Source organism: Heloderma suspectum, chromosome 6 (genome assembly GCF_057233095.1).
Source record: "Heloderma suspectum isolate Gila_16-S chromosome 6, 16-S_ref, whole genome shotgun sequence".
NCBI classification, from domain to species: Eukaryota; Metazoa; Chordata; class Lepidosauria; order Squamata; family Helodermatidae; genus Heloderma; species Heloderma suspectum.
In genome coordinates, this window is record NC_139463.1 from 92,288,252 (window position 1) to 92,296,771 (window position 8,520).

The following is an 8,520-nucleotide window of genomic DNA, read 5'->3' on the forward strand; positions in this document are numbered from 1 at the left end:
AGGCACAACTTTGTAAAACCCAGGTACGATATCTAAGGTTCATAGTATCTCAACATCAGCGAGAATTGGGTCCTGAACGGAAAGAGACTGTGTGTGCCCTGCCAGAGCCAACTACTAGGAAGCAGGTGCGGGAGTTCCTTGGGGCTGCAGGGTTTTGTAGAATCTGGATTCCCAACTTTGCTGTAATGAGTAAGCCTCTGTATGAAGCTACCAAAGGTTCAGAGGCAGATCCGTTTCAGTGGGGAGAGCCACAAAAACAAGCTTTCATAGATATTAAGAAAGCATTACTCCAAGCGCCCGCTCTAAGACTTCCTGATGTGGCTAAGCCTTTCCTGTTGTATGTCCATGAACGAGACAATGTAGCTGTAGGGGTGCTGACACAGCAACTTGGATCATGGCAGAGACCTGTTGCATATTTATCCAAGCAGTTGGATGTAGTTGCCAAAGGCTGGCCAGCTTGCCTGAGAGCCATTGCCGCAACCGCCCTCCTGGTTAAAGAGGCTGTCTGTGGGAACTTCAGCCCAAAAGGCAGAATTAATTGCCCTAATTCGAGCCCTGACGTTGGCTGCTGGACTCACGGTCAATATTTATACGGACTCTAAGTATGCTTTCACCACCCTCCATGCCCATGGAGCATTGTACTGTGAGAAAGGATTAATAAACTCCACCAGACAAGGTATCAAAAATATAACAGAAATATCGGCTCTATTAGATGTCGTATGGCACCCCAAACGTGTGGCAGTAATACATTGCCAAGGGCATCAAAAGGAAACAAGTGAGGTGGCAGAAGGCAATCGATGGGCAGATCACGTAGCCAAGCAAGTTGCCCTCAGAGATGAGCACAATAGAGAAAAAATTGAGATGACCATCTCGGAAGCCCCGTTGTTCCAAGTTAACTTGACAGATGTGCATCCAACCTACACTCCAGAAGAGGATCAAATAGCTGTTGAGACCCTGCAAGCTAAGAAAATAGCCCAGAAGTGGTGGGAACTGCCAGATGGACGAATCTATGTGCCACAACGGCTAGCTTGGAGCACTGTCCAGACTGCACATAAAGCTACCCATCTGGGAAAAAGTGCCCTGGCAGCACTACTACAAAAGCAGGTCTACATCAATGGACTACACAGTTATGCCAATTTAGCATCTATGCGATGCATAGAATGCTCCAGAAATAACCCCAGACAAGGGAAGAAACCCCCTCCCGGCATTCAGCAACTTGGCACTCTTCCTTTTGAGGCCCTAGTTGTTGACTTTACTGAAATGCCTAGGGTAGGCCATTATCGTTATCTACTAGTTTTTGTGTGCACTTACACAGGATGGGTAGAAGCCTATCCTACCCGAACTGAGAAAGCACGTGAAGTTATAAAAGCCTTAATGAAAGACCTAATTCCGAGACACAGATTACCCCTATTTATTGGATCCGATAATGGCCCTGCATTTGTTGATCAGGTGTTGCAAGGAGTTAACCATTTATTAGGCATTCAATGGAAGCTTCATTGTGCGTACCGTCCGCAAAGTTCTGGACAAGTGGAAAGGATGAATCGGACCCTCAAGACCCACTTAGCCAAGCTGTGTCAGGAAACTCAGCGAAAATGGATAGAGATGCTGCCCTTAGCTCTGTTCAGAATTCGATGCACTCCACACAAAACTACTGGTCTGTCTCCCTTTGAATTAATGTATGGCAGGCCTCCCCAAATTTTAGTAGGATTAAAGGGAGACCTGCAAGAATTGGCCAATGTTAGTTTAACCCAAGAGGTTCAGGCACTGGGCAAAGTTCTTCAAGCCCAGCGTCGGTATATTTTGAAAAATAGACCCCCAATTCCTATTACTGAAATCCATCCTTTCCAGCCGGGAGACGAAGTGTGGGTCAAAGATTGGAAAAATGACCCTTTAACTCCCAGATGGAAAGGACCAAATACTGTTATACTTTTCACCCCTACAGCTGTAAAAGTAGCTGGAGTTAAACCTTGGATACATTAGACGCGAGTCAAGAAAGCAAAAGGGGGGGAGTGGATTGCAAACAGAAATCCTGACAATCCTTTAAAAGTTGTACTGAAAAAGAAAAAGCAGTAAAAGAAGACTCAGGCTAGACCTTACTGGGGACAAACCAGGAAATTGTTCCCCCTGCGTACGGTCAGACCTGCAACTAGAGAATTGAAGAAGGGGACTAGACCCTACTGCAGCTTGCCAGGTGAATAGCTGCCCAGCGTACGGTCAGATCCCAAAGAAGATTAAACATGTATGTTGCGATGTTAGTAGTGATAAGTTGCACCTCCTCAGTATTGTGCGCAAAAGGGGGGCCTGCTTTGGGAGAGAGGAGTATGCCCTTAAGGTTTGCTGATAATTATTGGCTTCACTTAGCTAATATCACTGGAGTAAAGCATTTTTGTTTGCCAGAAGATATACCAGCCAATAGGCTCATTAGTTCCTGTTTAATACCTGTTTGTAGGCATCCCGATGAGATTCAAAATGATACTATGTTGAGCCATTACCATATAAATTTGACTTATTCCCAAAATGCAAACTGGGGCGCAGTTACAAAAACTCTGCCTCCTACTGAATTTACTTTACGCACTCCCATTGTAGCTGGTATAAATGCCACTTGTGCTTGTATGATTAATTGTCAAAAATCTTCTGGAAAATGTAAAGCTATCCCTGGACCCCCCTTCCACTGTAATGAAATTCAAAACATATCCTTTAATTATGCACATATACTTCTGCCTCATGGATGGTTTTGGACCTGTGGTTCCCGTACCTGGTCTTTCATCCCTGCCAATTTGTCTGATAACCACCCATGTTGCCTTAGCCGTCTGGTACCAGTCCTTCCCCCATGGCCTGAGAAAATTCGCCAACGACAGCCCCGGGCACTCCAGCTGACTGAGAGCTGTACTAGTCATGTGAGTCTGTACTCTGATTCAGAAAAACTAGCATTAGCAGCATCTCTGGTTGGAGTGCCAGGCCTAGCCTTGGCTGATGGTCTAGAGATTAACAGGTTAGCCTGTAGCTTAGCCAAAAGCATAAATGCCACCTCACGAGCTCTGTCATTATTAAATAAAGAATTACGTGACCTAAGAGGTGCCGTCTTAGAAAACAGAGCTGGTATAGATTATCTTTTCCTTCTCCATCATCTGGGCTGTGAGTCACACCAGAAGCTTTGTTGTTTTAATTTAACTGATAACAGCAACGCTGTAAATATGCAGATCAATAATCTGCGTGATATAGTAGCAGATATAACAATAGGAAAACATGATTGGCTCGATTGGTTGACCTCTTGGCTTCCAGACCTCAGATGGCTAAAAGCATTGTTCGTTCTAATATTGCCAGTAATAGTAGTAGGAATGCTGTTGTGTTTCTGCATCCCCTGGTTCATGCGTTGCCTGAAACATCAGTTTACTGCCTCGGCCACCAAAACAGCTGCCCGCTATGCTTTAATAGCTCAGCAAGATATACAGTAAAAGTGCTATAGTAATCCTGTGTTATGCATTGCCAACTTCTTGTGTAATTTAAAGCTATAATTGTAATAAAATTATGCATTAAAGGGGGGAATGTAGCAGCCATGTAAAAAAATCAGAAATGTCCTTGCTGAGCTGGCATAAGATAGCAAAAACAGCAATGTGGAAATTCCCCAAATTATTGACAGGACTGGGTCTCTCTGACACTGGCATATCATGTTCCAGTCCTCTGCTTGGCTTGCATATTGCTTGGATACATATCAAGGTCTCATTCTTTGCAAATCATGCCCTATTACCCATTTTCATAGACCTCGCAGTTAGAAACCGTGAGAGAAGGGGAGGGGGAAACTGCTTGCTGTCATATCTATAAAAGTCACGTATTACTGTGATTCGGGGCTTCTGGCTCTTTGGAAACGATTCCAGCCTCAAGCCCGCGCGTTAAATAAAGAAGAATCTCTTTTTCCTTCACTCCGTGGTCTCTCTGACTCTGATTTCTGCTACAAGGAGGAGAGCAGAAGGATGGCGAGTAGATCCTTTCTTAGAACATTCACGCTGATGCATCAAGTCTTCATTACTTTCACAACATCCATGAGGCCTTGTGCGTGTGTGTGTGCATGCAAGGATTTTAAAGGTCAAGCATCCTTAGGGATGGTGCGGGAGTCTGGGCATGGGGTGGAGTCCAATGGACTGCCCCTTGCTCGGCCAGTTGAACCCCACCCACAGGGCTGGGTGCTCCCTTGCCCACTCAGCAACCAGTGGGAAGCTCTGCGAGGCCACCCATCCTCTTAACGACCTGCACTTCTGCACACATTTGTGGCTCAGTTACTTCTGCATATTTAAACCTCAATCTGTGGCTGACCTAAAGGAGCAATGCCTCATATTTAGAGGTGTGAAGGCCTCACAGCATTTCCTGGGCAGTTGCAGAGCTGTCCTTTAGCTCCCACAGTGCAGTTCTCGTGGGCAGGCAGTGACACCTGCTCGGCAATCACCCGGAGGGACAGGAGTGAGTCCATCTATCCCTAAGCATCTTCTTCCAGAACACCACTTCTTTGTGTGAAATTGCACACTCCCAACATCACTTTGCAGCAGAAAAGATGTGTGGGCGAAGGTTTGTGAGCCCCATTGTCTGCCTTAACATTCTATGCAAGCTCCTCTGAGCACCTTTTCGAGGGAAAAAGGCACTGTCCTTCGAATGCACTGTTATAAAAATGATCACTCAGAATCAATATGTTCCCCACCTAGGGATGTACGAATCCCTTACCTGGCTCCGCACAGGGGCATCTGCGGTGGGGGGGAGGCACTCCGTCTATCCCCCCCAGAACCCTCAATGGGGGGTAGGCGCTCTGCTCCTCCCCCTGGAATCCTGCCTGGCCGGCTCCACTCCGTGGCCAAGCCGTGGAGCCGTCAGCCAGCTCCGGCCGCCCGCAGGCATACATCTGGCCTCTGGGCAGCCCTGCAGGGACACAAATGGCAGCTGTTGTAGCCGCCATTTGCATCCCTGTATTGAGCCATGATAGGCTACGTAAATATTTACGTAGCCTATCATGGCAGGGGGAAAATCCCCAGCGTACGCAAATGGCAGTAGCCGCCGCCATTTGCATACACTGGGGTTTCCCCCCCTACTGTGATAGGCTACGTAAATACTTACGTAGCCTATCACGGCCTCCGCAGGGATGCAAATGGCGTCCCTGTGCTAGCCATGATAGGCTACGTAAGTGTTTATGTAGCCTACCACAGCTACGAAGAGGAGGAAGCGAATGGAGGCCAGGATAGCTGCCATTCGCAAAGCAGCGCGGACGGGAGCAGGTAAGTGCTCCATTTCGCACGCTTTTCATGGGGTGGGGGCAGCAGGGACTTCGTCCCACGTGCCTTTTGTGGGTTGGGGGGATGGGGGCTTCGTTCCACAATGGATTTCGGGGGGCCGAATGCACTGGTATTTGGCCTCACCGAGATCTGTCGCGGAATTCTCTGACATCCCTATCTCCACCCCAACACTGCCACAATGCACCTTTTCTTCACAGCTCTTAAAAATCTATGAAACAAACATATTATATTCAAATCTTGCTTTGACACTTCTCATTAGTGGCAACATCATCAGTCACAATGGTGCTAGGAAATACAGCTACAAGCACCACACCCCAAGCATCATATCACTCTCACCCCTGCTGCATCGGAGGACCCCCCCCCCATTTCCCACTGTTTAACCCATCTTGCCACTACTGATGTAAGCAACCAACAGGCTTGCATCAATTCAGGGGAGGATTCCTCTGTTGATACAGTAAGGCTCAAATGCTTCATAAGACAATATATTACTTGGACACTGTGCAGCAATATGTTCTCATCCTCCCCATCTGGATTTGGATGAGAAAGACCAAGGGAAAGTGAGGATATATGTAGGGTAAGTGATAGGTAGGGATTTACAAAAGTCACTTACCTTTTCGCGGATTGATTCACGGTGGGGGGGGAGGTGCTCCATCCCTCCCCCCTGAATCCTGCCCGGCCAGCTCTACATTGCGGCATCTCCACGGAGCAGCCAGCCAGGTCCATCCGCAGCCTGAGTTCCGGCTGTGGACTCGCTGCTGTGGACACAAATGGCTTATGTATATTCTTACGTAGCCTATCATGGCAGTCGAAAAAAAAAAAAACAGCGTACGCAAATGGTGGCGGCTACGTCGGCCGCCATTAGGGATGGGGGAGAATTTCTCCCCGAAACTTTGGGGGGCCGAGTGCCAACGTGTTCGGACACCCGAAGTAGTTTCGGGGAGAAATTCCCTGCACCCCCTGCCCCCCCCACCCCCCCTGGGAAGGGACTTACCTTTCCCGAATGTCCCTCCCGGTGGCGGGTCCTGGCGGCGGTTCGTCAGGTCTTCGACAGGGGCAGAGGCGGCAGCCGGTCTTTCGACCGGCTGCAGCCGCCGCCATTCCAATAAAAGTTAAAAAAAAAAAAAATGCCCCCGTGATAGGCTACGTGATGATTAACGTAGCCTATCACAGCTAGATTTGCAAAGTCAGCTGTGATAGGCTACGTAAATCGTCATGTAGCCTATCACGGGTGACTTTAAAAAAAAAAAAAAAGCGTGTACGGCTAAGGCGGCCCGCATAGGGAGCCGCCATTCACGTTCCTTATTTGGTCGCTGTAGTCTACGTAAAGATTACGTAGACTACAGCGACCAAATAAGGAACATGAATGGCGGCTCCCTATGGGGGCCGCCATTTGCGTATGCGCTTTATTTTTTTTTTTAAGTCACCCGTGATAGGCTACGTGACAATTAACGTAGCCTATCATGGCTGACTTTGCACATCTAGCCGTGATAGACTACGTTAATCATCACGTAGCCTATCACGGGGGCGTTGGTTTTTTTTTAAACTTTTTATTTCGCAGCCGGGCGAGGCGAGGTGCCTCCTCCCCGGCCTGAATTTTGGCCGGGCGAGGCGGGAAGCCTCCCCCCTGGCCTGAATTTCGGCCAGGCGAGGCAGGAAGCCTCCCCCCCGGACTGAACTTCGGGGGGAGCAGCGAAGCGCCTCCCCCCCACCGCGAACAAGCTGCGAGACCAGGTAAGTGTCTTTCATGCACCCCTAGCCGCCATTTGCGTTCCCTATTTTTCGTCGTTTTATCCTACGTATATATTTACGTAGGCTATTATGGAAAAAAAAAAAAAAGGAACACAAATAGCATCCACTACGCTATTTGCGTTCCTCTTTTTTTTCTCTCTGTTAATAGCCTAGGTAAATGTTTACATAGGATAAAACGGCAAAAAATAGGGAACGCAAATGGCGGCCACCGTACCCGCCACCATTTGCGTACACTTTTTTGTGTGTGTGTTTGTTTTGGCTTGCCGTGATAGGCTACATAAATACTTACATAGCCTATCACGGCAAACAGCAGATGCAAATGGCGGCCACGGCATCCGGTCGAAAAACCAGCCGCCGCCGGAGCCGTCAGAGCCGGAACATCTGCCCAAGGTAAGATTTGTCCCGGGGGGAATCTGTGAGGGTGCACGGGGGGGGGGAGGCCGTTCTGCCACGGAATTCTCCACCATCCCTAGTGATAAGCCAGCACAATTCGTGACATTGCATGATTTCACAGGGCACATCAGTCAAGGCATGAGGCTTAGCTTCTGACTTCCTGGCTATGCAGAACTTGAGCCAATGTGAGATAGCTTTAACTTCAATATTAACCAAACACGCTTTTTGATCATTGAATAATAACTAACCCTTCAGGCTGAAGAGACGCAAATAATAACAAATGATAACAGGATTAAATTAATAAGAAGTAGGATGCAAAGGATTGGAGTTATATAAAAAAGGATTTTTGAAAAGGGTTAGTGTGGAATGGAGATAATTTTAGGTAGGGATCCTCTTGGCTTGGAGTAAGGAAAGGTTTGGAATCATAGTAGGGTTGGAAGGGGCCTACAAGACCATTGAGTCCAACCCCCTGCTCAATGCAGGAATCCAAGTCAGAGCATCCCCTGACAGATGGCTGTCCACCCTCGTCTTGAATAACTCCAGTGTGGGAGAGCCCACCACCTCCCTAGATAATTGGTTCCATTGTCATATTGTTCTAACAGTCATGAAGTTTTTCCTGACATTCAGCTGGGATCTGGCTTCCTGTAGCCTGATCCCATTATTCCGTGACCTGCATTCTGGGATGATCAAGAATAGATCCGGGCCTTCCTCTCTGTGACAACCTTTCAAGTCCTTGAAGAGAAGTATTATATCTCCCCTCAGTCTTCTCTTCTCAAAGCTAAACATGCCCAGTTCTTTCAGTCTCTTCTCACAGGGCTTTGTGCCCAGTCCCCTGATCATTTTCGTTGCCCTCCTCTGAACCCTCTCTGGTTTGTCTGCATCCTTCTTAAAGTGTGGTGCCCAGAACTGGACACAGTACTTCAGGCCTAACCAGTGCTAATTAGAGGAGAACTAGTATTTCATGGGATTTGGAAGCTATGGATTTCTTCTATTAATGCAGCCCAAAATGGCATTTGTCTTTTTTGCAGCCACATCACATTGTTGGCTCATATTCAGCTTGAGATCTACAACAATTCCAAGATCCTTCTCGCTTGTAGTATTG